Genomic DNA, 27,579 nt, shown 5'->3' with positions numbered 1-27,579 from the left:
CTCTCTCTCTCTCTCTCTCTCTCTCTCTCACACACACACACAAAAGCTATTTGCAAAAATTTTGAAAAGTTAATGATAAGAATCAATGAGGCCAGGTGCAGTGGCTCGTCTGTAATCCCAGGACTTTGAAAAACTGAGGACGGATGATCATTTGAGGTCAGGAGTTTGAGACTACCCTGTCAACACTGTGAAACCCCGTCTCTACTAAAAATATAAAAATTAGCTAGTCGTGGTGGCCGCATGCCTATAATCCCAGCTACTTGGGAGGCTGAGGCAGGAGGATCACTTGAACTCAGGAGGTGGAGGTTGCTGTGAGCTGAGATCATGTCACTGTACTCCAGCCTGGGTGATGGAGTGAGATTCTGTCTAAAAAAAAAAAAAGAATCAATGGCAGTAATACTATAGTAAAACTAGTCTATTCATTTATTCATAGCAAAAGCACACAAGCCTCTGGGAAAATAATTTAGCAATAAGCAGCGAGAACCATACAAATATTCATGCTCTCTAGCTCAAGACTCTGATTACTGGGAATTTACCCTGATGAAATAACCTGAAAGAAGGGGAAAACCACTCACGGCAAGGGCGTGGCTCTGGAGTTACGTGCTTTGGCTTGACGGCACTAGAAAGCAAAGTTCTGAGCACTGTGTCGCAACTTGGAGGCCCACGCAAGCAGCTGGAAAGGGTGCTGTGATTACAGCCACGTGAAGGCATGTGCGCTGGGGCCTGGCCAGCGGGGTGCCTGGAGAGGTGAGTGTGGTGGCTGGATCTGGGGGAGAGGCAGGTCCGCTAGGAAGGTGGGGGCGGGGGCAGGGTGTGTTTGCAAGCTGGTACCGTGCTGCCATGGCCACAGGTACAACTTCAGTGCAAACGGATTGTGAGCTGGAGTGACCCCTGAACACCTGGTGGAAACCCAGCCAGGCTTACACTGGGCAAAGCTGGGTTGTCAGGGGCCCTGGGGAGACCCTGTCTTCCCCCCATTCCTCTCTGCCAGTCTTGGGGCCCTGGGCCCTGGGCTCACACACAGACCGGCTTTCTGCATAGGATAGGATTATCAGACCCTTTCCTGAAATCGTGGGTGGGAAACAGGTGAGGTCATGAAGGCAACCTGGGAGGGAGGAAGGGAAAGGATGTGGAGGGAGAGGGAATGCAGCAAAGGAGGCTGACTGGTCCAGGTCCTCTGCGTACATCATCTCGCTGCCTCAAAATGTTTGGGGAATGAGACACGGTATAAAATCTTTCTTCACTTTTCCTTCACTACGGTCTTCGGCAGGTATTATTGTCCCCATTTTACAGACAACAAAGCTGAGGCTCCAAGGGATTGGTAACTTTACAAAGATTTACTAAGTGTTTAGGTGTAAAACTGAGATACTAACCCAGATCTGTGTCTCTGGGGCCAGGCTCTCTGGGGAAATCAGCCCAGGTCATCTCTCTATCTCTTTCTCTCTGTCTCTCCAGTATCACCTGTGGCTTCTTAGATAAGAAACTGAGGCTGAACACTTACAGGCTTGCACAAGTAACTGCACTGCCAGCCTCCTCAATTATCGACCCAGGATCTGATGTCAAGCCCCACCCTCAGGGTGCTGGGCCCTCATGTCCCATTTAAGTGTGGCCCTAAAGGCTGACAGAGCTTTCCTTTCCTACCAAGTACCTGGTCCATCCCTCCAGGCCCCTTGGAGAGAGGACTCAGAGAAGAGACTGAGGGAGATGGGATGTGCCACGGTTTCCCGCTAGGAGCCTTGTCTTTCCACCCCTTCTCTGTTCCCTGTGAGAACACAGTGCTCATCCCCTCCGGAAGATGAAGTAACAGGGCACCATCTTGGAAGCAAAGAGAGCAGCCCTCGCCAGCCCCCAAGTCTGCTGGAGCCTTAATCTTGGACTTCCCAACCTCTAGAGTTGTGAGAAAATAAATTTCTATTGTTTATAATTTACCCAGTCCATGGAGTTGTGTTACAGCAGCACAGATGGACTGAGACACTGTCAACACTTGTTAATTTCTGCTGTTATGCCATCGTAGTGGTTGTAAACTGATATCACATTGTGACTTTGATTTGCACTTCCCTGATGATTAGTGACGTTGAGCATCTGTTCATGTGCTTGTTGACCCTTTGTGTATCTTCTTTGAATAAATATCTATTCAAGTTCTTTGTCCATTTTTAAGTTGGGTTGTATGTCTTTATTGTTGTTAGGTTGTAACCGTGCTTTATACGGCCAGGTGTGGTGGCTCATGCCTGTAATCCCAGCACTTTGGGAGGCCCAGGCAGGCAGATCACCTGACAGCAAGAGTTCGAGACCAGCCTGACCAACATGGAGAAACCCCATCTATACTAAAAATACAAAAAAAAAATTGGCCGGGCGTGCTGGCGCACGCCTGTAATCCCTGCTACTCAGGAGGCTGAAGCAGAAGAAGCACTTGAACCTGGGAGGCAGAGGTTGTGGTGAGCCAAGATTGCACCATTGCACTCCAGCCTGGGCAACAAGAGTGAAACTCCATCTCAAAAATAATAATAATAATAATAATGATAATGATGCTTTATATATTCTGGATAGTAGATTTTTTATCAGATACATGATTTGCAATTTCTTTCTCCCATTCTAAGGGTTGTCTTTTCACACTTTCTCCCTCTCTCTCTCTTTTTAAGAAACGGGGTCTCGTTCTGTCTCCCAGGCTAAAGTGCAATGACATAATCATAGCTCACTACAGCCTCAGACCCCTGGGCTCAAGTGATACTCCCACTTCAGCCTCCCAAGTAGCTGGGACTATAGGTGTGCACCACCACACCTGACTAATTTATTCATTGATTCATTCATTCATTCACTTATTTATTTATTTTTATTTTTTATTTTTTTTTCTTTTTTGAGAAGGAGTCTCGCTCTGTCGCCCAGGCTGGAATGCAGTGGCATGATCTCAGCTCACTGCAACCTCCGCCTCCTGGGTTCAAGCGATTCTCGTGCCCCGGCTTCCCGAGTAACTGGGATTACAGGCATGCACCACCATGCCTGGCTAATTTTTGTATTTTTAGTAGAGATAAGAGTTTCACCATGTTGGCCAGGCTGGTCTCAAACTCCTGACCTCAGGAGATCCACCTGCCTCAGCCTCCCAAAAGTGCTGGCGTTAACCACCACACCTGGCCGACAGTGTTCTTTGATGAACAAAAGTTTTTAGTCTTGATAAAGTACAAATTTATGTATTGTTGTTGTTGCATGTGACTTTGGTGACATCTGAGCATCCATTGCCAAATCCAGGACATTAAGATTTGCCCCAGTGTTTTCTCTAAGAGTTTTTTGTACCTTTAACTGTTATACTTAGGGCTTCGGTCCCTTTTGAGTTAACTTTTGTTTATAGTGTGAGGAAAGGCCTCAGCTTTATTTTTTTGCATTTGGATATCCGGTTGGCCCAGCATCATTTATTGATGAGATTGTTCTCCATGAAAGGGCTTTGAACTCTCATTGGTTGAAGAATTGTTTTTCTGGGTCCCCTTGCTTCAGTAGCATATATTCTAAAAACTGGAATGACACAGAGAAGATTAGGAGGGCCCCCGGGCCAGGATGACATGCAAATTTGTGAAGTGTTCATTTTAATAGAAATAAAAATTAAATTACAAATTTTTTAAGGAATTGTTTTTTGGATATAGAGTTCTTGGTTGACCGTTTTTTTTTTCTTTCATCATTTTAAATATGCCAACTTTCCAGCCTCCGTAGTTTCTGATGAGAAATCAGCTGTTAATCTTATTGAGGATCCCTTATATGAGACAAGTTTACTTCTCTTGTGATGCTTTCAAGATTCTCTCTTTTGCTGGATAGAAGTGAAGCCAGATGGCAAAATAGGACTTTACAGTGATTGTCTCGCCACAGAAACAATGAATTGCAATTAACATATTAATTATCCCCAAATTGATCTATAGATTTAATACAGTTCCAATTAAAATCAGTAGGTTTTCTTAAATATAGAAATTGAAAAGCTATTTCTAAAATTCACAACATGGCACATGTATACATATGTAACAAACCTGCACGTTGTGCACATGTACCCTAGAACTTAAAGTATAATAAAAATAAATAAATAAATAAAATAAAAAGAAAAGAAAATTAAAGCACCTATGAGAGATTAGAGGCTTCTCAGGAAAAAAGAAAGAAAAAAAATGAAAATTAAAAGCACCTAGAAGAGCCAAAGTCATTTTGAAAAAGACAAACAAAGTTAGAAGGGTAACATTATCTAAATTCAGTACTTATCATAAAGCGATAATCAGACTTGTATGGGATTGGCATAATAGAGAAATTGATTAATGGAAAAGAGACTGCAGAAATAGACCCACATATACTTGGAGAACTAATTTTTGACAAATATTTGAGGGCAACTCATTAAACAAAGGAAAATCTGGCAGTGTTTCTCTTCATACTGAAAAATTATTTAATATTTCTTGTAATGTAGATCTTCTGTTAGTGAATTATTTCAGCTTTTGTTTATTTAAAACATCTTTATTTCACCTTCATTTCTGATGGTATTTTCAATAGATGTGTAATTCTGATTGACAGATTTCTTTTTTTCTTTCAGAACTTCATGTTTCATTTTCTGTGAGTTCTGTTATTTCTGATGAGAACACGGTCATTCCTATTGTTGTTTTCCGATATATACTGCAACTTTTCTTCTGACTTCTTTCAAGATATCCTATTTATTTTTTGTTTTCAGCAATTCTACTTTAATGTGGCTAGGGGTGTGTGTTCATACTGCTTGGAGTTTATTGAGCTTTTCGGATATATGGGTTGTAATTTTCATCAAAATTAGAAAAAATTTGGCACCATTTTTTCAAATATTTTTCTGCCCCAATATAACTTATCTCCTTCTAAGGCTCTAATTACATTTGTCTTAGAGTGCTTGATATGCCCCTGCAGACCACCAAAGCTCTACTCTTTCTGTGTTTCTCTGTGCGCTTTAAATTGGATAGATTTTATTGACCTGCCTTCAGATTTGCTAACCCTTTCTTTGCGCCATTCATTTTCCTAAGTCCATCCTGTGAAGTTTTAATTTCCGATATCGTATCTGTTAGTTCTAGAATTTCTAATTTTTCTTTTTCACACTTTCATTTCTGTGCTGAGTCCCCATGTGTTTACTATTTCCATGCTTTTCTTTAAACCTTGAATAATTTCTTGTGATAGCTGGTCAAAAAACCTTAGCTGCCAATCCTGTAATCTTTGTCATCTTTGGGTTTGTTTCTATTAACCCTTTCTTTCTCTTTTTTTTTTTCTTTTTTTTTTTGAGATGGAGTCTCACTCTGTCGCCCAGGCTGGAGTGCAGTGGCACAATCTTGGTTCACTGCAACCTCTGCCTCCCGGGTTCAAGTGGTTCTCCTGCCTCAGCCTCCTGAGTAGCTGGGATTACAGGCACGTGCCACCACGCCTGGCTAATTTTTGCATTTTTAGTAGAGACAGGGTTTCACCATGTTGGTCAGGCTGGTCTCAAACTCCTGACCTTGTGATTCGCCCACCTCAGCCTCCCAAAGTGCTGGGATTACACGCAGGAGCCACCCTCCCTGACCGCTTTTTCTCTTTATGGGCTTCTGCTACTTCCTATATGTGTAGTAATTTTTTTATGATGTGTTGGACGTTGTTTTGCTACATTATTATCAGTCTAGATTATGTTGTTTTCCTTTAAAGAGTGTTTTTTGTTTACCTTTATGGCATCTCATACGAATGCTTGGCATTCAGCAAATTCGTTCTATTTGAGTTGTTTGAAATACAATTTTTTTCCAATGTTATATGACCTCTGAAATCAATTCAGTTCAGTTTCCCAGTAGTTTTTCTCTCATTGGCCTCACAGAATATTACCCTGAGCATTCCAGCTTAGTATTTGGCCGGAGTCAACGGAAGCACTATGCATCTTGCTCCGTTTCTTCTTTGCACCAGTCCTTCCTCTCTCTTACTCTGCCCCGTAAATTCCGCTGCTGCAGCAGCTCTAAAGTCTAATCTCCATGTCCTTTACCCAATAAGGCCAATGCCTCCTATCTCAGCCACAGTTTATTGTTTGGAAAGTTCTCCCAGGCAGAAAGCTGGGATTAATATGGAGCTTAGCACATGTGTTTCTCTTCTTTCAAAGTCACATTTCTGTAGTTTTACTCCATGTATTTTCTACAGTATTATTGCTGTAGAAAACACACAAACACAAAGCTGAATCCAACTCTTGTTTCTCTGTCATGGCTAGAACTGAAAATCCTCCATCCTATTTTTCCCCATTGTTGAATGTGAATGGATTGTTAAAGATTACCACGCATTTGAGGAAAGCTTCTTATGTCAAGTCTACAGACCAAAACTAACAGGCAAACAAACAAGAGCTTGAATGAGGCAGAAACCACACATGGAAAGAAAGGCTTTAAAAATAAGCCTGTTATTAATATCCCCAGGGAGGTAGTGCATTCATTATTCAAGAACAGAATTTTAAATTTTAGCAAAAGAGTGAGGCCGGGCGCGGTGGCTCACGCCTGTAATCCCAGCACTTCGGGAGGCCGAGGCGGGTGGATCACCAGGTCAGGAGATCGAGACCATCCTGGCTAACACAGTGAAACCCCGTCTCTACTAAAAATACAAAAAAATTTAGCAGGGCAAGATGGCGGGCGCCTGTAGTCCCAGCTACTACTCGGGAGGCTGAGGCAGGAGAAAGGCGTGAACCCCAGGGGGGCAGAGCCTGCAGTGAGCCGAGATTGCGCCACTGCACTCCAGCCTGGGTGACAGCAAGACTCTGTCTCAAAAAAAAAAAAAAAAGAGTGAGGCCAGGCGCGGTGGCTCACATCTATAATCCCAGCACTTTGGGAGGCCGATGCAGACCAATCACGAGGTCAGAAGTTTGAGACCAGCCTGGCCAACATGGTGAAACCTCGCCTCTACTAAAAATACAAAAATTAGCTGGGCATAGTGGTACACGCCTGTAATCCCAGCTACTTGGGAGACTGAGGCACGAGAATCACTTGAAGCTGAGGTGGAGGTTGCAATGAGCTGAGACTGCACCACTGTACTCCAGCCTAGGTGACAGAGAAAGACTCTGTCTCTAAATAAGTAAATAAATAAATAAAAATAAAATAAAAGAGAGAAACTACAGAGAAAAAAAAACGGCTTTTAGAAAATAAAAACATGGGCCGGGTGCGGTGGCTCACACCTGTAATCCCAGCACTTTGGGAGGCCAAGTTGGGTGGATCACCTGAGGTCAGGAGTTCGAGATCAGCCTGGCCAACACGGTGAAACCCCGTCTCTACTAAAAATACAAAAAATTAGCTGGGCGTGTTGGTGCGGGCCTGTAATCCCAGCTGCTTAGGAGGCTGAGGCAAGAGAATCACTTGAACCTGGGAGGCAGAGTTGCAGTGAGCCGAGATCACACCACTGCCCTCCAGCCTGGGCAACAAGAGCAAAACTAAATAAACTAATGCCTAAATAATCAAATAGAAGAACAGGAAATGAACAGACTGCTGTTCTTGGTATAATTCTTCAACATTTTGTTTTAATTTTTAAGGATTACTTCCAAAGGGTAGGTTCTAAAAAGTGACAGTATTGAGCCAATGATGTACCCTTTTTATTTTGTTTGTTGTTGTTGCTGTTGTTTTGAGATGCAGTCTTGCTCTGTTGCCCAGGCTGGAGTGCAGTGGTGCAATCTCGGCTCACTGCAAGCTCTGCCTCCTGAGTTCAAGCAATTGTTCTCCCTCAGCCTCCTGAGTAGCTGGGACTACAGGTGCACACCACCATGCCCAGCTAATATTTGTATTTTTAGTGGAGACGGTTTCACCATGTTGGCCAGGAAGGTCTTGATCTCCTGACCTCGTGATCCACCTGCCTTGGCCTCCCAAAGTGCTGGGATTACAGGCGTGAGCCACCACACCCGGCCTTGAGATGGAGTTTCGCTCTTGTCACCCAGGCTGGAGTTCAGTGGTGTGATCCCGGCTCACTGCTACCTCCACCTCCTGGGTTAAGTGATTCTCCTGCCTCAGCCTCCCAAGTAGCTGGGATTACAGGCACCTGCCACCACACCCGGCTAATTTTTTGTATTTTTAGTAGAGACCAGGTTTCATCATGTTGGCTAGGCTGGTCTTGAACTCCTGACCTCAGGTGATCCACCCGACTTGGCCTCCCAAAGTGCTGGGATTACAGGCATGAGCCACCACACCTGGCCAGGATTTTTTTTTTTTTTTTTTTTGAGACGGAGTCTTGCTCTGTTGCCCAGGCTGGACTACAGTGGTGCAATCTTGGCTCACTGCAAGCTCCACCTCCTGGGTTCACGCCATTCTCCTGCCTCAGCCTCCCAAGTAGCTGGGACTACAGGCGCCCACCACCACACCCTGCTAAATTTTTTTTGTATTTTTAGTAGAGACGGGGTTTCACCGTGTTAGCCAGGATGGTCTCGATCCCCTGACTTTGTGATCTGCCTGCCTCGGCCTCCCAAAGTGCTGGGATTACAGGCCCCGGCCAGGATTTTTTTTTGAGATGGAGTCTCACTCCCTTGCCCAGGATGGAGTGCACTACCACGATCTCGGCTCACTGCAAACTCTGCCCCCTGGATTCAAAGGATTGTCCTGCTTCAGCCTCCCGAGTAACTGGGATTGCAGGCATGCACCAGGACTGGCTAATTTTTGTATTTTTTAGTAGAGATGGGGTTTCACCATGTTGGCCAGGCTGATCTCAAACTTCTGGCCTCAAGTGATCCACCCACCTCGGCCTCCCAAAGTGCTGGGATTACAGGTGTGAGCCACCGCACCTGGCTAAGTTAAGGATCTTGGGATGGAAAAGTTGTCCTGGGTTAGCCAGGTGGGCCCTAAATGTAATCACGAGTGTCCTTACAAGAGTGAGGAAAAGAGACTACACACAGAAGAGAAGGTGGAAGAGAGATTACACACAGACGAGAACGCGATATGACCAGGGAGGCAGAGACTAGAGGATGTGGCCACAAACCAAGGAATGCTGGCAGCCCTCAGGAGCTGGCAGAGGCCAGGAGCAGATTCTCCTCTGCAGCCTCCAGAGGGAACCAACCCTGCTGACACCTTGACTTTACCCCGTACAACTGACTTTAGACTTGTGGCCTCCAGAACTGTAAAGAATAAACTTGTGTTAGCCACCAAGTTTGTGGTAACTTGTTGCATCAGCCATGGGGCATCTCCTCCTCCTGGAAGCTGCGGCCTGGTGGAGAGGTCTAGCAGGGTCTGTGGGAGTCATCTGGGGTTCAAGTGCAAAGTCAGCAGCCCTGAAAGCTGCTCTTCTCTGTCTGCATGGGGTTGCAGCCATGTCTGCTCAGTGTGGTGTCTGTTCTCTGACAAGCCAGGGCTTCCCAGCCTGCCCCAGAGCAGGCCTTGCCTGCTGATATAGCTGGGGCCCCCTCTGCAGCCCAGGCCAGCCTGAGGGATTACTGAGAAATCCAGGTGAACTGGAGATGTGAGGTGGGGCTCACAGCTGGTGCCCAGCTTCCTCCAGCTCCAGCTCCTCCCACCCAGGCCCATGCTGCTGCTGCATCTTTCAGGGTCTCCACATCTGTCCCTAGACAGACCCTGTCCTTTCTGCAGCAGAGGAGGTAGAAACGGACCCTCATCGCAGGGTGGTCAGCCCCACCACAGCCTGGGCAGGATGCTGGGCACCTGGTGTGAGGACCAGGCCTGCCTCCCCTTATCCTCGTGGGCTCTGGAGGGCAAGGTCAGAACTGGGTCTAACCCAGGCCCCACGCCCCCCACCTCACAGGGGTGAGCACAGGTCTGAGGTTTGTTGAACGAATGGCTCCTGCAGCCCCTGAGAAAGCTGGCTTCCTCGGGAAAGTATCAGGGCCATCTTCCCAGTCCCCCTCCTGTCTCTAGCCCACCCCAAGCTGCAAATGCCAGCATTAGGTGGGGGGTGGAGGCTCTGGGATCTTGACTCTGGAAGACTCCCTGGCCCTTCCCAGCACCTGTCTTCTGGGCCTCACGTCCCATCAACAACGTGGTCTTGGCTCAGGCCCCTGACTCTCCCTGCCCCCACCCCACGCACCTCCGGGGCCACCCTCTGTCCACCTGCCTCCACCTGGAGCCCCCCTGTGGGCTCCTGCTGCTGCACTCCATCAAGACATCAGGCTCCGGCCTCAGACTGCTGGGCTCTGAGCCTCGCTGGACTCTTCTTGGAGGGGATGGAAACGCAGTGAAGATGGGATCTGAGATAAAGGACCACATGTGTAGATGCTGGGCATCCCTGGCCATGGCCCCGTCCCCGACCCCAGGCCTGTGCACCCCCACTCCCCAACTTCCCCCAGTCAGCTGCAGTTCATGTCGCCTTCACCCTCACAGGCCCCAGCACTTCTGACTTCCACGTGCCCAGCTCAATAAACCCAAAGAAAACATTCCCTCCAAAAGTCCCTGGATGGTGTCTGTCATCCTGGGTTGAACTCATGCCCATCTCAGCAGCAGGAATTTTCACAGAGAAAGAAATGCTATGGGTCAGCCTTCGGGCCTTGGCCCCAGGCCTGTTGCAGGGCACAGAAGGGGCCATCTCGCTGGAACCCCATCTACTGAGAGTGGGACAGGAGAGATCCCTAAGGGAGCCACCATAAGACGGAGTGGATACTCACCAAAGATGCCCACATCTGCTGAGTCTCCTGCAGGTGCCCCTAGTGAGAGGTGAAGCCAGCTGGACTTCCTGGATCCAGTGGGGACTTGGAGAACTTTTCTGTCTTACAAGAGGATTGCAAAATGCACCAATCGGCATTCTGTAGCTAGGATTATAAAACGCACCAATCAGTGCTCTGTGGCTAGCTAGAGGTTTGTAAAATGTGCCAATCAGTGCTCTGTAAAAATGCACCAATCAGCGCTTTGTGGCTAGCTGGAGGTTTGTAAAATGGACCAATCAGCACTCTGTAAAATGGACCAATCAGTGCTCTGTAAAATGGACCAATCAGCACTCTGTAAAATGAATCAATCAGCAGGATGTGGGCAAGGACAAATAAAGGAATAAAAAAAGCTGGCCACCTACCCCACCCCTGGCCAGTAGCAGCAACTCCCTAGGGTCCTGTTCCACGCTGTGGAAGTTTTATTGATTCACTCTTCACAATAAATCTTGCTGTTGCTCACTCTTTGGGTCCGTGCCACCTTTGAGAGCTGTTAACACTCACCGTGAAGGGCCGTGGCTTCATTCTTGAAGTCAACGAGACCAGGAACCCACCGGAAGGATGAAACTCCAGACACACCACCTTTAAGAGCTGTAACATTGACTGCGAAGGTCCGCAGCTTCATTCTTGAAGTCAGCGAGACTACAAACCTACCGGAAGGGACAAACTCCAGACACACTAGGTGCACCCCACCTCCCTGCTACTGAAAGGATGCTCGCCCTGGCACTGGTGCTTCTGGCCACTGAGCGTGACATGTGGTCCTCTCTGCCTTATGTAGCCTGCTGGCCGGCATCTGCCTCAGCCCCAGCATGATGGCCTCAGCCCTTTGTAGGGACCAGACTGATTCCTGCCAGGAAACCCCCCTCACCTTCCCCACCCAGAAATGACAGGGACAGGCACCAGGGGAGTGAAGATACGTCTGCCACATAACACCCTGGAGAATCATGTGTCAGCCTCTGTAACCTCAGTTTCTTCATCTGCAAAATGACCTGCCTGGGCTAGGGGGAGGCTAAAAGTCCCTGTCCAAACGTGAGCTGGCCCACAGTCCTTCAGGCAGTTGCTGCACGTGGCTGAGTTAAGAGAAGGTGCCTCGGACCAGGCTGTGTCCCCAGTTCAGTAGCTCCAGGCTGGACTTGTCCATGCTAACCAGATGGCCACCTGGTAACTTTCAGCGAGGTTCACCCCCTCCAGGAAAGCCACCAGCACAGGGCACTCTGGGGCCTGTGGCTTGGGGCTCCAGGATGGGGGGAGACCTGTCCAAAAGTGGCTCAGCCTAGGAGCTGCAGGTCTGGCAGGCACAGCACTTCCCCCGCAGCTACTGGCACCCTATCCCCAGACAACACCCGTCAAGAGCCCTGTGGCTGTGGACAGGCCTGCCCAAAGACGCCACTATACAGAGTCCTCTCTGCCTTGCCTCTTTTCCCAGGCAGGGTGGCGGTGCAGCATTTTCTGTGGCTGCCCAATACTCGGCTCAAGCTTCTGCATTCTGAGCTTCAGGCCTAATGCGCTTCCAAGGTTCCCCAACCTGTCCCTCAGCCACGCGCAGGGCCAGGGTTGCTTGCTCCCAGGTATGCCTGCCTGACCCTGTCCAGAAAATGAGAGGCCTAGTGCTCAGCCAGGCTTCCATTCTGTGTACAGGGAGCGGAGGAGGGGCTCACGGCAGCCCCCAAGCACTGGGCACTTGGTCAGAAACAAAGGGGAGACCCTACACCCCACAAAGCATGGATCTGTAAAAGAAGTTTGAGGCCGGGCGTGGTGGCATACGTCTGTAATCTCAACACTTTGGGAGGCCAAGGGGGTGAATCCTTTGAGGCCAGGAGTCCAAGACCAGCCTGGCCAATATGGCGAAACCCCGTCTCTACTAAAAATACGAAAATCAGCTGGGTATAGTGGAGTGCATCTGTAATCCCAGCTACTCGGAAGGCTGAGGTGGGAGGATGGTTTGAGCCTGTGAGGCAGAGGTTGCAGTGAGCTGATTGTGCCACTGCACTCCAGCCTGGGTGACAAGAGCAGGATTCTGTCTCAAAAATAAAATTTTAAAAGTTCTGCAATTCTGCATAAAGATCAATGCTATTCATTCCTGGGGGTTGAGGTCACCAGGGAGGCTTCCTGGAGGAGGAATCAGGGCTGAGGAATGGATGGCAGCAGAGAGTATTTGTGGGTGAGGCTATGGTGCTGTTGGAGAGGCAGAGTGTGGCAGCTTGGGCTGGGGCCAGCAGTGAGCTTGGAATTCCCCAGGGCTTTCCAGAAGCCAGAAGGCCGGGGCGGAGTGGGTTGTCCAAGGGCTTGTCTTGTGCTCTTACCCTGGCCACAGCCAGGAAGCCCTGGGCAGGCGCCTGTGGATAGCTGGCACACTTAGCCTTTGGTGGAGAACTGAGGTGAGCTGGGAGGACTAATGGGAGGGAGGAGAGGTGTACTGGGGCCCCGAGGCGAGGCCCTGCTTTGCACTCAAGATAAGAATCCAGGGCTCTAAGGGGAGGTGGTGAGGAAGGGAGCCGCCCGTCCCGCTGTATTCAAGGAGAAAGACACATCTGGGATCAAATTAGAGAGCTGGTGGGGACTGTTTTCTGGTCCTGAGTTAGCCCCAGGAGGTCCCCTCTTCCCCATTGGTCCAGAAAGTCTGAAGCCGGAAGGTGGAGAAACATTCTGTGCTCAGGGAGCAAATGTCTTCACCCCGGTTTACAGGTGAGGAAACGGGCTCAGAGCGTGGCTAAAGCCCCCAAGGGCAGGCAGGCGGGGCAGGTCGCGGTGCCCAGGGTTGCTGCCGCTGATTCTGGCCTGGGTGGAGGAGGGGCTGACGGCTCGTGCTGGGACGGGGACAGTTGTGATTATTGGCCTGGAGAAAGGGGGGCTTGAAAGGAAGGCCACGGGAGTCGGGACAGAGAAGCTGCCGTGGCTTAAAAGTGTCCCCTAGAGTTCCTGCACTGGCAGTTTAGTCCCCAGTGCAATAGCACTGAGAGGTGGGACCTTTAAGAGGTGGTGAGGTCACAAGGGCTGGGCCTTCCCGAGTCCATCAATGCCATCATCATGGGAGTGGGTGTGTTATCAGCCTGAGTTCGGTCCCTTCTTCGTCTGCCTCTGGAGCACACACACCCCCTGTCCTTCCACGTACTGCCATAGGATGACACGTCAGCAGGGCCCTCACCAGATGCTGGCCCCTTGATCTCAGACTTCCCGGCCTCCTGCGCTGTTAGCCTAGTACGCTTCTCTGCGTTGTAAATTACTCAGTCTGTGATATTCTGTGATAGCAACAGAAAACTGACAAAGACGCAGGCCGAGGTGAGCTCAGATGGGAATGGGGCCCGGTGTGAGTCAGGATATGGACTGGCCCAGGGCACAGAGGTCAGGAGCAGGACGTCAGGGCCAGAGCTCAGGGTTACCTGGACTCTGTCAGAGGCCTCTGGGGTCTGCTGGATCTAGCCCCGCCACGCTGGTGTTTGAGGCCCTCTGCACTCCCATCCAGCCCCCTGCAGCCAGGTTGGTCTCTTTCATCTCCTGTGTGCACACTTCAGTCTCGTTTCTCACCCTTGACCCTGCCCAAAATAGTCTGTACTTACAAAGAGCCTGCCCCTCTTTCCAGCTTTATCTCAGGAAGGACCTTCAGGAAGCTTTTCCCAGCCACTTCAGCCCCAGGGACCTGAGATCTCTCTGGATTCTGGAACGTGCTGGCCGGTCACTCAACACCAGAGTGAATACGCGTGTCTGGTCCCGCTGTCCTCACTGCAGGAAGCTGATCATTGTGGGGAGAGACGGACAATAACCAGGGCGATGAGCAGATGCGTCGCTGCAGCGCAGGTCCCTGGCGGGGGAATGGTGCTGAGAATGGGAATGACGCGCAAGGCCTCCCTGAGGTGGGGAGGTAGGGAAGGAGCCCACTACGGAGATGTGGGGGCACATGGGAAGTCCTGGGGCTGAAAAGAGCCGGCCTGGCTGGAGGCAGAAGGCCACGGGGGAGACTGGTGCTGGAGCCACGGGGAGAGACCCAGGCAGAGCTGGAGAGGTTGTGACAGCAACACTGTCCTGGTGACAAGCCACCAGAGATGCCCACATGGAAGCATGTGGGAATGATTTGCATTTTGGGACAGTCCTTCTGACTGCGGTGGCTGGAGTAGATTGTAGAGGTCAGTGCTGCATCCTGGGACGGCCCTTTGTGTCGTCTGATTCAAGGTGATGTTCTTGGACCAGGGTGGTGGCAGTGGGAATGAAGAGAAGTGGATGGATTTGGGGTGCAGAATCAATGAGGCTTGGGATAAGGGGGACCGCTCAGGATTCTGGCAGAAGCGAGCAGGTGTGGTGCGCAGTTCCCTGGGTTGGGGGGCAGGAGGACCTCAGACAGCAGCGACCTGGGCTGCAGGAAGAAGGTCATGAGTGCTACCGGGGACTGCAAGCCAGTGAAGGACTGGGTGGAAGCGTCAGGTGGACAAGTTGTCACAAAGGCCAGGCAACTCTGAGGAAGGCCCTGGGCAGACAACACAAACCATGGAGTCAGAGGAGCTGAGCCCAAATCCACTCCGTCCATACCACTGGCCATCTGGGCACTGTCAGTGCTACCCCACTTCCCAGATTTCATCTGCACTCAGGACTCCAGCCATCACAGGTGTGCCCACAGCTCCCACTCCTGTACCTCCTGCAAGACCCTGCCCTCCCCCAGCTTCAGGCACATGCCCAGCTCCTCCCAAACACTGCACCTGGGAACCTCAGGCTCCCTCCGACTCTGGAGACTCCAGTGGAACTCAGATAACCCCCTCCCCAACGCCCCTGGCTTTCTCCTGCTCATCCTCCTCCTCCATCTTCTACCATGGGTGATGTCATTGCTGCCCACTCATAGTAGCCAGCATCTTAGTTGGTACTCTAGACCAGGGCTTTGCACACTCTAGACCAGGGCTTTTGTGCGCTTCAAGGCATGCGTAAATCACCTGGAGGTCTTGTTAAAATGCAGGTTCTCATTCAGCAAGCCTGGGAGGCCCAAGATTCTGGATTTATTTCTCCTTTCTTCTCTATTTTTTTTTTGCCTTCTTTCCTTCCTTCCTTCCCTCCCTTCCCTCCCTCCCTTCCTTCTTTCCTCCCTCCCTTCTTCCCTTTTCCTTCTTCTTCCCTGCTTCCCTTTCTTTTTCTTTCTTTTCTATTTCTTTCTCCTCCCTCCCTCCCTCCCTTTCTTTTCTTTTAGAGACAGGGTCTCACTATGTTACCCAGGCTGAACACAAACTCCTGGGATCAAGTGATCCTCCTGCTTCAGCCTCCTGAGTAGTTGGGGCTACAGACTGGATTTTGCATTTCTAAGAAGCCCAACTACTGCTGCTGCTGGCCCTTAACCACAGTTAGAGGGTGAGGCTTTTCTAGATCCGTCCCTCTCCTCCCCGCCCCACACATCCTGAAAGCTTCTTGAGTCTTCCTCTCTTCCCTTCCTTCTACCACTTGAGCTCAGGTCCCTTCATCTCTGACCTGGACTATGGCACCTCCTGACACGCCTTCCTTTGCTTTCTGTTGCTGAGGGGCGTTCTGCAGTAGGACTTACTTATCCAGTGGCGTTTCCCTGCAGGCTGCAGGGTCTAAGCCTCTCCTCAGCGCAGATGCTGTGCATGGATGTGGCAGGAGGGTGTGCACAGAAGCGTCATGGAGGGACAGCCAAGATCAAAGCCAGGAAGTGGGCTCCATCGGGGCCATCCTATCAATCCCGGGGGCTCATGCACCCATGGAGGTCCTGTGCCAAAGCCAGGGAGAGCCAAGGGCAAGAACCCATTACTCCAGAGAGCACCCTTGCTTGGTGCTCTAGATAGCCAGTCTTAAGAGGCTGGGCACGGTGGTTCATGCCGGTAATCCCAGCACTTTGGGAGGCCAAGGTGGGAGGATAATTTGAGGCTAGGTGTTCAAGACCAGCCTCAGCAACATAGCAAGACCCCCATCTCTACAAAAAACAGTGGATCATAGATTTTCATAGTGTGGACTAAAACCACTTGCTAAAATACACGTTTTAGCCCCAACCCCGGAGATTCTGACTCTGTGTTCCTGGCGGAGCTATCATTTTAAAAGAAAAAACCAAAACAAGCAAAAGCTAAGCAGGATTTGCAGACGCCCACCCACGTCTGAGCCTGGCTGCGCTTCCTCACCGATGCCAATGGCACCACCTGGTGGTCATCATGTACATTACACCACCTTCCTGGAGGGGCAAGGTCCTTGCCCTCGGGCACATGGGATAGGGTCGCTGCACACAGCATCTGTTTTAATTTTCCCAACTCTGCAAGAGAGATCCTCATCCCCATTTCACTGATGGAGAAGCTGAGACTCAAAGAGCAGAGGTGACGTCTCTAAAACCCCACTTGTGGGAAGTGGAAGAGTCTGAACCCTAGCCCTGTTGTCTGTGCAATGGCTTGTAAATCTGGCTGGTAGTCAAAATCATCCAGGGAGCCTTTTTAAACTGGAGGTGAAGTCTTCAGCATCACCCATATGCATGCGGCTCCTTGCCCTCCCACGTGAAGAAAAGCTGGAAATCGCCAAAGGCAGGAAGACACTCGCCACCCAGGACAAAGTGTAGGGGGCTGTGGTCTCAGGGGAAAGGCTGGGGCCATGGGGCACCTGAAGCTCAGGGAAGCTTCTGTTTATTAACCAGATATTTCAGCATTTTAACTGGTGTATGTGTGTATGACTGTGTCACATACACAGAATCTTACAAGTGTGGGAACAGAAGAGGGAATAACAGCAACACAGCCTTGGAAACTCTTGGAAGCTGGAAAGCAGATACTTGAGTGGAAACAGACTTAGCAGTGTGCCTCGGTTGAGTGCCTACTGTTTTCTCAAAATACTGTTCACATGACAGTAAAGGAATACAGGCCCTATGGGTCCCTAACACAAAGAAAAGGGGACACTGATAGTTAACTGATGGGCTGCTGCAAAGAAGTGGAAAGTGGGTGAATCGCGGCTGGCACCACCCCCTGGGGTCCTTAAGGCCACCCAGGCAGGGGCAGTTCAGGTGCCCTCCCAGTTGCCTGGCTGGGACCGGCAGTGCCAGGCTTGCCAGAGCTAGGAGAAGTGTGTCTGCCCAGTACACTCCTGGTCTTGAGGGACAGAGTCAGCGCTGTGGTGATGGCTGCCAGTCAACAAGTCCTGCCCCCAATATCCCAGTAGTTTCTTTCACGGAAATGTGATCGGAAGCATGAGAGCCACTCGACACTTGAGGAAATGCAGCTTCCTGAAAGGAAAAGACCAAGAAGAGACCCAAACCATTGCTCCCACAAACACAAGGAAAATTCTGGGAACGGAAAGGAAATTGCAAAGGGAAACTGAAATTAGAATTATCAGAGATTTCAGGTGAGATTGCATATTTTCTCCTCATCTGAAAAGATAGCTACAACTTGCTTTTTTCTCTCTCAATGTCGCTTCTGAGATTTCTTCATCAAACATAAATCAAATCAACCAGTGAATCTGTCCTACATTCCTTTGTATGTATGTACCACAATTCATCAAATGACATGTAAGCTGATTCTGGGGACTGAGTTTTCTGGTTTTGTCTGCAATTACAGATGGTGCTTAATAGCACTGTGACCTTGGAAAATTACTTTTAACTTCACCCGGCTTCTGTTTACAGATGCTCATTTGGAAAATGAGGATAACGGTGGGAGAACCTACCACACAGGCTTGTGACGAGGATTAAATGGATTCATAAATGTAAGCCTTTAGAACAGTGCAGTGGTTCTCAGCTGGGCCTGATTTTACACCTAGAGGACAGCTGGCAATGTCTGGAGACATTTTTGTTGAAATGACTGGTGGAGATGCTACTGGTGTCCAGTGGGTAGAAGCCAGGGATGCTGCTAAGCCTCCTGCAATGCCCGGGACATCCTCCTCCGAGAACTGCCCAGCCCAAATTCCACAGGCCATGGTTGAGAAACCCCGGAACAGTGCATGGCACAAAAGATGAACTCAATCTATTCGTTATTTTTTAAGAGCTGCAGTGAAAATTCTTTTCCTTATCTTCCATGTACAAGTGTGAGAGTCTCTCACAGAAACTATTACTCCCTTCAAATACTCATGGAACATTTATCAAAATTGTTTTATTCAGCCATAAAGAACATCTAAGTAAATTCTAAAATGTGGAAATCATACAGAATATTTTATCACCATGAAGCAATAATTGAGAAATTAACTACCAAGGGGAGCTTCTTCCTGCTCCATCCCTACCCTCCCTTCACCTATCGCTCACGCCCGAAATCCCAACGCTTTGGGAGGTCAAGGCAAGCGGATCACCTAAGGTCAGGAATTTGAGGCCAGTTTGGCCAACGTGGTGAAAATCCTGTCTCTACTAAAAACACAAAAATTAGCTGGGTGTAGTGGTGGGCGCCTGTAGTCCCAGCTACTCAGGAAATTGAGGCAGGAGAATCGCTTGAACCTGGGAGGCGAAGGTTGCAGGGAGCCGAGATTGTGCTACTGCACTCCAGCCTGGGCAGCAGAGCAAGACTTTGTCTCAAACAGAAAAAAAAAAAAAAAAAGACAGAGAGAGAGATTGTATTATACAAGATGTTAATTTTGAGGGAGGCACACCCTTTTTTCATATATTATCCCATTCTCACACTTTCTCCAAGAGGGTCAGCCAAAGGCCTACATCCCACATGGCTTCTGTGGTCCAGAGCCTATGAACTAAAAGACTATCTATCACCTGCTTCCAGCACACACAATATATGATTCACATTAGGAATAGAACAACTGCAGCAAACAAACAAATAAACAACATAATTCAGAAGGTGGGAGGATGGTAGAATCACAGTCGTGGCTGTTCCCTGCCCATCTGCTTTTCTTTCCCTCTGCTCTGGAGGTAGTGAGTTACAGGTGAGCCCATCTGGGAACCCTTTGCCCATTGACTGAAAATGATCTTGTCCCTGCTTTCTAGAAGGTTTATTTTCTTCCATGGTCACATTGGACTTGGGAATTTCAGCACCTGCTTCCTACTGGTGTAGATTTGGGGAGTTGGGCATTGCCTTTGCGGTTAAATAATTATGTAATTGCAGGCCATATTTATGGTTTCTTTGGCAATACCTTTCCCTCCCAAACCTAGTAGGCATCCAGTCTGTTCTCAGCCTATTAGTTCCATGTGAAAGTAGTCATTGCTGGCTGGGTGCAGTGGCTCATGCCTGTAATCCCAGCACTTTGGGAGGCTGAGGCAGGTGAATCACCTGAGGTCGGGAGTTCGAGACCAGCCTAACCAACATGGAGAAACTCTGTCTCTACTAAAAATACAAAATTAGCCGGGTGTGGTGGTGCATGCCTGTAATCCCAGCTACTCAGGAGGCTGAGGCAGGAGAATCGCTTGAACCCGGGAGGCAGAGGTTGTGGTGAGCCGAGATCGCACCATTGCACTCCAGCCTGGGTAACAAGAGCGAAACTCCGACTCAACAAAAAAAAGAAAGCACTCATTGCCAAGATCTTGTCTGGACACAGCGTTTAAACGTTAAGACTCGAGTCCTTTACTTAGTTGCTTTTGGGTTCTGCTTGTTATCCAGTTTCACAATTTAACAAATCTGAGGCCATTTTTGAAATAATCCGCTTGGTTTGGAAGACAACACCCTCAGCCCACTTTTGGCCAGCAAGCTCTCAGTCTCTGCATGGCAGAGCATCAACCTTGTCTTCTGTCACACATCCACCACTTGATTCTGGTGGCATCAACCTACAGCTACTGTGCTGTCTCTGCTTCACAAGATGCTTGGGACCCCACCAGCCTTCCTGCAGCTCCCATTCTTACTCTGATCTCATGGCCCTCATTCTCATGGTCCCAGATGCAAACTCCCCGCTCCAGGCAGCAGGATGGAAGACAGGCTCAGGAGGTGGAGGCAGTAATAGGTGCAGCCTCCCTTGGGTATGGGGAGTAGGTTCTACTCCTTGGAAGGTGTGAATGTGGATATCTGGCCATCAGATATTTAGACTGTGTCAGAAATGTTTGTTCAACAGAATTCATGCCCTCTCTTCCACTGTACAGATTTATTGCCGGAAGCAGGTGCTCAGACAGAATTGAGCAAGTGATTTCCAGGCTTGTGGAAATCTTCCCAAATCTTCTTTGCTTTTGGTGGGAAGGTATGACTGGTTCTTGCAAATGGGCCGGGAGATGAAGTGATGTGGGTGATTTCGGGCTGAGCTGGTTAGGAAGCACTTCGGCTTTTTTTTTTTTTTTTTTTTGAGACGTGGTCTCGCCCTGTTGCCCAGGCTGGAGTGCAGTGGCACGATCTCGCTCACTGCAAGCTCCGCCTTCCGGGTTCACGCCATTTTCCTGCCTCAGCCTGCCTAGTAGTTGGGACTACAGGTGCCTGCCACCACGCCCAGCTAATTTTTTTGTAAATTTAGTTGAGATGGAGTTTCACCATGTTAGCCAAGATGGTCTTGATCTCCTGACCTCGTGATCTGCCCGCCTTGGCCCCCCAAAGTGCTGGGATGACAGGCGTGAGCCACCACACCCGACCATGCCCGGCTAATTTTTATATTTTTAGTAGAGACGGGGTTTTGCCATGTTGGCCAGGCTGGTCTTGAACTGCCGACCTCAGGTGATCTGCCCACCTCGGCCTCCCAAAGTGCTGGGATGACAGGCGTGAGCCACCGCGCCCGACCATGCCCGGCTAATTTTTATATTTTTAGTAGAGACGGGGTTTTGCCATGTTGGCCAGGCTGGTCTTGAACTGCCGACCTCAGGTGATCTGCCCACCTCGGCCTCCCAAAGTGCTGGGATGACAGGCGTGAGCCACCGCGCCCGGCCGCACTTGAGCTTCCTTATTCTCTCTTCCCTCTTTACCAGATGGATACAGAGGGGCTCCGAAGCCTGGGGCAGGGGTTCCCCATGTTTTTTTTTTTTTATGCCATGACACCTCCTGGAAGTCTGATGAAGCCCACGGACCTCTACTCAGAATAATGATTTTAAAAACATAAAGTAAAATACATAGGATGACAAAGGGAACTAGTTATATTGAAATACAGTTACCAAACTATTTCAAGTATTATAACAATATTTGTGCATATAATACCATATTAAATAATAAAATCTTTTGGTAGATCTAATATTTCTCACATTTAAGTAGTAAATGACTGAAAATGATTTTTTTTTTTTTTGAGATGGAATCTCCCACTGTCGCCAGGCAGTGCAGTGGCACGATCTTGGCTCACTGCAATCTCCGCCTCATGGGTTCAACCTCCTGCCTCAGCCTCCAGAGTAGCTGGGATTACAGGCATCTGCCACCACACCCAGCTAATTTTTGTATTTTTGGTAGAGACAGGGTTTCCCCATGTTGGCCAGGATGGTCTCAATCTCCTGACCTCAGGTGATCCGCCCGCCTCGGCCTCCCAAAGTGCTGGGATTTCAGGCGTGAGCCACCGCACCTGGCCCGTATTTCAGGATACCCCAACACTTTTTAGGGTGATGAAAATGTTTTAGAGCTAGAGAGAGGTGGTGGTTGCACGCCATTGTGACTGTACTAAATAGTACTGAATTGTATACTTTAAAATGGTTCATTTTATATCATGTGAATTTCATCTCAAGAAAAGGAACTGGGGGTGGGGAGATCTTCCCACAACTGTGATAGGGTACGAAAGTATCTGGCTGGGGCTTCTACTGGTGGTGGTCATGGGGATTGCTTACCCCGCTGGGATCTGTTACCTATACCCAAAATGACAGTGCTAAATTTCTACTCAATTGAGTTCACAGGTCCCTTTGCCTGAATTCTATCCACAGATTCCTTGGTGGTCCACAGACCCCAGAGTAAGAATCCCTGCCCTAGGGGATTACAGGACCGTAAGAGGAAGGGACCTGGGTCCCTGAATCACATGGGGGAAGTCACCTGCTGAATCGGAACGCCTCAATGGATAGCTAGCCAAGAAATAAACTTAGAGTGTGGCAACCCACAGATGTTGTTTGTATCTGTTTATTAGAGCAGCTAGCATTACCCTGAGCCAATAAATTCCCATTTCTGTTTAAATCACTTTAAATCAGTTTCTCCTGTAGAAACTGAATGAGTCCTAATAAATCCAGACAGTGGCCTATGAACCAAGCTATGCATGAAGAAACCTGGGACTCCTGTCCCGGGGCTCCTAGATAAAAGCCTGTGGCCTCCTCTATCTCTGGGAGGACCCACATTCTCTGCATCTCTTCGGATTTTTGCCTTCAGCTCTGCTGATATTCCTCTTGGGGACCCCGCACGGGGGTTCTAGACTAACCCACTGCCTGCAGAGGCAGGGGAGCAGATGTGGGGCTACCAGTTCAGTGCACAATACTCCTTTGGGTATCCTGGAGACAAACGCCACTCCTCAGCTGGCATGTTGTGGCATCCTGGGGACAGTCAGGTCAGTTTTTGGAAACTTAAAAAGCCTTGTGTTAACCTGGAAGGAACAAAAGTCACCGTGCCCTAAACTTTCCAAGGGTAATATCCATAATAAATGCCTGTCCAGGTTGGGTGTGGTGGTGCACACCTGTAATCCCAGGACTTTGGGAGGCCAAGGCGGGCAAATCATCTGAGGTCAGGAGTTCAAGACCAGCCTGGCCAACATGGCGAAACCCTGTCTCTACTAAAAATACAAAAAATTATCTGCACGTGCCTGTAATCCCAGCTACTTGGGAGGCTGAGGCGGGAGAATCGCTTGAACCCAGGCAGCAGAGGTTGCAGTGAGCTGAGATTGCACCACTGCACTCCAGCCTGGGCAACAGAGCAAAACTCCATCTAAAATAAATAAATAAATAATAAGAAAAAAAAACAAACAAAAAAGGCCGGGCACCGTGGCTCACGCCTGTAATCCCAGCACTTTAGGAGGAGGCCGAGGTAGGTGGATCACGAGGTCAGGAGATCGAGATCATCCTGGCTAACACGGTCAAACCTCTCTACTAAAAATACAAAAAATTAGTGGCGGGCGCCTGCAGTCTGAGCTACTTGGAAGGCTGAGGCAGAATGGCGTGAACCCGGAAGGCGGAGCTTGCAGTGAGCTGAGACTATGCCACTGCACTCCAGCCTGAGTGACAGAGCGAGACTCTATCTCAAAAAAAAAAAAAAAAAAAAAAAAAAAGAATCCTGTCCTAGGTCAGCCTGCTGCTCTCAGGCCAATACGTGATATCCCATAATAAGCAGCAGGGCAACTCAAAATGTTTTTCTCCCAGGGGAGTATCAGTGATTAATCTGCCAGCAGGCGGTGGCATCTTGTGGCATCTTCCTGGAACTCCACCCTGGCCAGGCGCTGCAGCCAAACAGACCCACCCTCCAGCCGCTCAGGCCCAAGCTTGGTGGTGCCCCAGTGCCCCCTGCCTCTCACACCACACACCCAACCATCAGAAACTCCTAGGGGGAGTACAATCAATACAATGCAGACCGTCTAAACAGCCTAGAGCTTTGTTTGGTTCTTTTTTCCCCCCCGATTGACAATCGGACCCACTGGTTTAAATTTAGAGGTTAATTCATCTGAAACAGTGTCTAGTAGTTGAAGAAAGACATACAGAGCATATTATTTGAAATGTGCTTAACATGCTGTTTAAAAACAAATTTGTCCGGTTTCTAGGCCTTTTACACACCCGTATTAAGCCATAAATCAACTAGCCCTAAAGGCTGCCTGTATATGGACTTCTCTCACTGCTAGCTCCACCTCCCAGGTTCACGCCACTCTCCTGCCTCAGCCTCCCGAGTAGCTGGGACTACAGGTGCCCGCCACCATGCCCGGCTAATTTTTTGTATTTTTAGTAGAGATGGGGTTTCACCATGTTAGCCAGGATGGTCTTGATCTCTTGACCTCGTGATCCGCCTGCCTCGCCCTCCCAAAGTGGTGGGATTACAGGCCTGAGCCACTGCGCCCGGCCAGGAATTTATTTCTTACAGTTCTGGAGGCTGAGAAGTCCAAGGTCAAGGGGCCACATCTGGTGGGGACTCCCTGCAGTCCCAAAGCAGCACAAGGCATCACACAGCAACACGGCTGGGTGTGCGAAGGTGCTAGCTCAGTTCTGTCTTCCTCTTCCTACAAAGCCACCAGTTCCTCTCCCATGATAACCCATTAATCAATCCATGAATGAATTCATTCATTCATGTGGGCTGAATTTTACCTCAGTTAAAGAAAATAGGGTAACCTAACCTTGAGAACATTGTCAGAGAAGCTTTGAGGAATTATTTACCTTCATATATACATACTGTGAAATTCAAATACTTATTTCCCTTAGACTTTTATTCATGTATGTGTAAGAGACAGACAGAAACAGAGTCGGAGACAGAGTTTTAGTTGACCTGAAAAAAGGAAGCAGACTTTCATACAGTGTTGGTGGAAATATAAACTGGTACAGCCTTTTCAAAGAGCCATTTGGCAATATCTACCAAAACCCGGACCATTTTTTGTATTTTTTGTAGAGATGGGGTTTTGCTATGTTGCTCAGGCTGGTCTCAACCTCCTGAGCTCAAGCGATCTGCCAGCCTGGGAGAGTCCCCATGGCCCAATCACCTCTTAAAGGCCCCACCTCTCAATACTGGGCCATCCCCGAAACCATTCTGCCCTCTAGGCCCTCTAGGCCTCAAAGTCTGTGACAGCAAGGGCAGCCTCAAAGAACTCCAAAATGCCCTACAGGTCTTTCTTCCTTTTTTTTTTTTGAGGCGGAGTTTTGCTCGTTGCCCAGGCTGGAGTACAATGGCACGATCTCGGCTCACTGCAACCTCCGCCTCCCGGGTTCAAGCGATTCTCCTGCCTCGGCCTCCTGAGTAGCTGGGATTACAGGTGTGCACCACCACACCCAGCTAATTTTCATATTTTTAGTAGAGACGGGGTTTCACCATGTTGGCCAGGCTGGTCTCAAACTCCTGGCCTCAAGTCATCTGCCCGCCTCGGCCTCCCAAAGTGCTGGGATTACAGGCGTGAGTCCCCACACCGGGCTGAGGGTAGCTGCCTCTGGCCATACAAATTACAAAATGGCACCCAGGCTGGAGCACAGGCGGCCAGGGCACCCACACGTGGAGGAGAGGCCCTGCAGGGTGTCTGTCCCATTGGCCCCTCAGCCTGGGATGCTCTGTACAGCACAGGGCTGCACGACTCCCTGCTGCACAGGAGGAGGTTGTGGAGGGATGGCCACAGGCAGCTTGCTGGTCTGCATGTGTTCTTCCTGACTCCTGGGCTTCTGCACTGCCCTGTCTTTGCCCAGTGTCCTATGGCCCTAGAGGCCTGGGCTGTCACTACTGATGTCATGGCAGTGCCAAGCAATGACCATCCCAAGGCCGTGCTGGGGAGAGGGGGATCATCTTGACCTCTCAACAGCTTTTGTCCCTCATCCTTTCCTTGCCCTTCCAGCCATGTCTCCTCCACCCCAGGCAACAGCAACCCATTTCCCACATCCCCAGCTCTCAACAGCCTTGGCAGAATCAGAAGCCTTGGTTTGTTGCTACTGCTAGTTCCTGGAACCTGTCTCACTCTCATTTCTTCAAGGTTGATTTTCCAGGAAGCAGTTAACAGCCTATCCTAGTTTGCCACATAGGTGGGCAGGCAGCTATTCCTTTTCCTTCACGCCATACCCTTCAGCATATACCTCGAATTATTATTCTTATTTTTTTTTTTTTTTGAGACAGGGTTTCGCTCTTGTTGCCCAGGCCTGAGTGCAATGGTGCGATCTCGGCTCACCACAAACTCTGCCTCCCAGGTTCAAGCGATTCTCCTGCCTGCCTCAGCCTCCCGAGTAGCTGGGATTACAGGTGCAAGCCACCAGACCCGGCTAATTTTTTGTCTTTTTAGTAGGGACGGGGTTTCGCCATGTTGGTCAGGCTGTTTTCCAACTCCCGACCTCAAGTGATCTGCCCCCTCCTGGGCCTCCCAAAGTGCTGGGATTACAGGCGTGAGCCACCGCGCCCGACGAATATACCTCCAATATTAAGTCTGTTGGGTGTTATTCTTGCCCCTAGACTGTGAGCTTACTCAGGGCTGGGTGGGGTCTGATTCATCTCTGTGCCCTGACCATCAGTCAACTAATATTTCCTGATGTAAGCATCACGAATCAGCCCAGTCATTTCTCTACTCACCTTCAATCACCAGTTTGCCCTGAACACCTTTTGATCTTGGAGCACGGCAGCTGCTGTCCGTTACCCAGGCTAGGACCCCAGCACCAAAACTGTCCATTAATGTACTGGAATGAATTGCCATTAATGGACTGAAGCGGTATGTTAACTTACTCTTTTTCTGTATAATTGAGGAAGGAATAATATTCGACTGTTCACGATTGAATGTCTTGTCCTTTAGGCAGATCAAGATACTGGCTCCGGTCAAATACCTGTGTTTCGACGTGATTGACAGGCGAAGGCTTAAGGAGAAGGAAGAGGAGAAAAAAAGGGGAGGAGGATCAAGGAAAAGAGGAGATAAAAGTGGACAACCCGGCGGGGCGCGGTGGCTCACGCCTATAATTCCAGCACTCTGGGAGGCCGAGGCGGACTGATCTCGAGGTCAGGAGATCGAGACCATCCTGGCTAACACGGTTAAACCCCATCTATACTAAAAACACAAAAAATTAGCCGGGCGTGGTGGCGGGCGCCTGTAGTCCCAGCTACTGGGGAGGCTGAGGCAGGAGAATGGCGTGAACCCGGGAGGCGGAGCTTGCAGTGAGCCGAGGTCGCGCCACTGCACTAGAGCCTGGGAGACAGAGCGAGACTCCGTCTCAAAAAAAAAAAAGAAAAAGTGGACAACCTGAGGCGGAAAAAGTAGATGAAAAATGGAGGAGCGCTAAGGAGAGGAGAAAACAGAAGTGCCAAGGCAGGAAAGGAGCGAGGAGAGCGGGAACAGAAGGAGACGATGGATGGATGGAAAGAGGGAGGGCGAGCGGCAGGCAGGGAGGCAGGGCCCGCAGCGCGTCGGACCGGGCCACCGCTCCCCAGCGCGGGGGTGAGGGGGCGGGGCCTGGGCAGCGGCGTGCCGGAGCGACCCCCGCGCCGAAGGCCGGATGGTTGTGCCCGCCGACGGCGGCCAATGAGCGGCCGGGATGTTGGAGTGCCGGCGGCGGTCCGGGCGCTCGCTGGCTGAGGGAC

General features: G+C 49.7%; 1 long non-coding RNA gene and 1 other non-coding gene across 2 annotated transcripts; one reads left to right on the top strand and one right to left on the bottom strand.

The window, feature by feature from the left end:
• Positions 1 to 27,469, bottom strand: LOC134737091 (uncharacterized). Its single transcript, XR_010121644.1, has 4 exons — positions 26,734 to 27,469; positions 14,152 to 14,324; positions 10,559 to 10,702; positions 1 to 366 (listed from the first exon to the last, which is right to left on the bottom strand). It is a non-coding gene; the product is annotated as an uncharacterized lncRNA (long non-coding RNA).
• Positions 3,478 to 3,581, top strand: LOC129487040 (U6 spliceosomal RNA). The gene has a single exon (XR_008659176.1). It is a non-coding gene; the product is annotated as a U6 spliceosomal RNA (small nuclear RNA).
• Positions 27,470 to 27,579: the final 110 nt, after the last annotated feature.

This window comes from Symphalangus syndactylus, chromosome 7 (genome assembly GCF_028878055.3).
Source record: "Symphalangus syndactylus isolate Jambi chromosome 7, NHGRI_mSymSyn1-v2.1_pri, whole genome shotgun sequence".
Taxonomy (NCBI): domain Eukaryota; kingdom Metazoa; phylum Chordata; class Mammalia; order Primates; family Hylobatidae; genus Symphalangus; species Symphalangus syndactylus.
The sequence above is the reverse complement of the archived record's forward strand: the minus strand, read 5'-3'. Positions and strand labels throughout refer to the sequence as shown.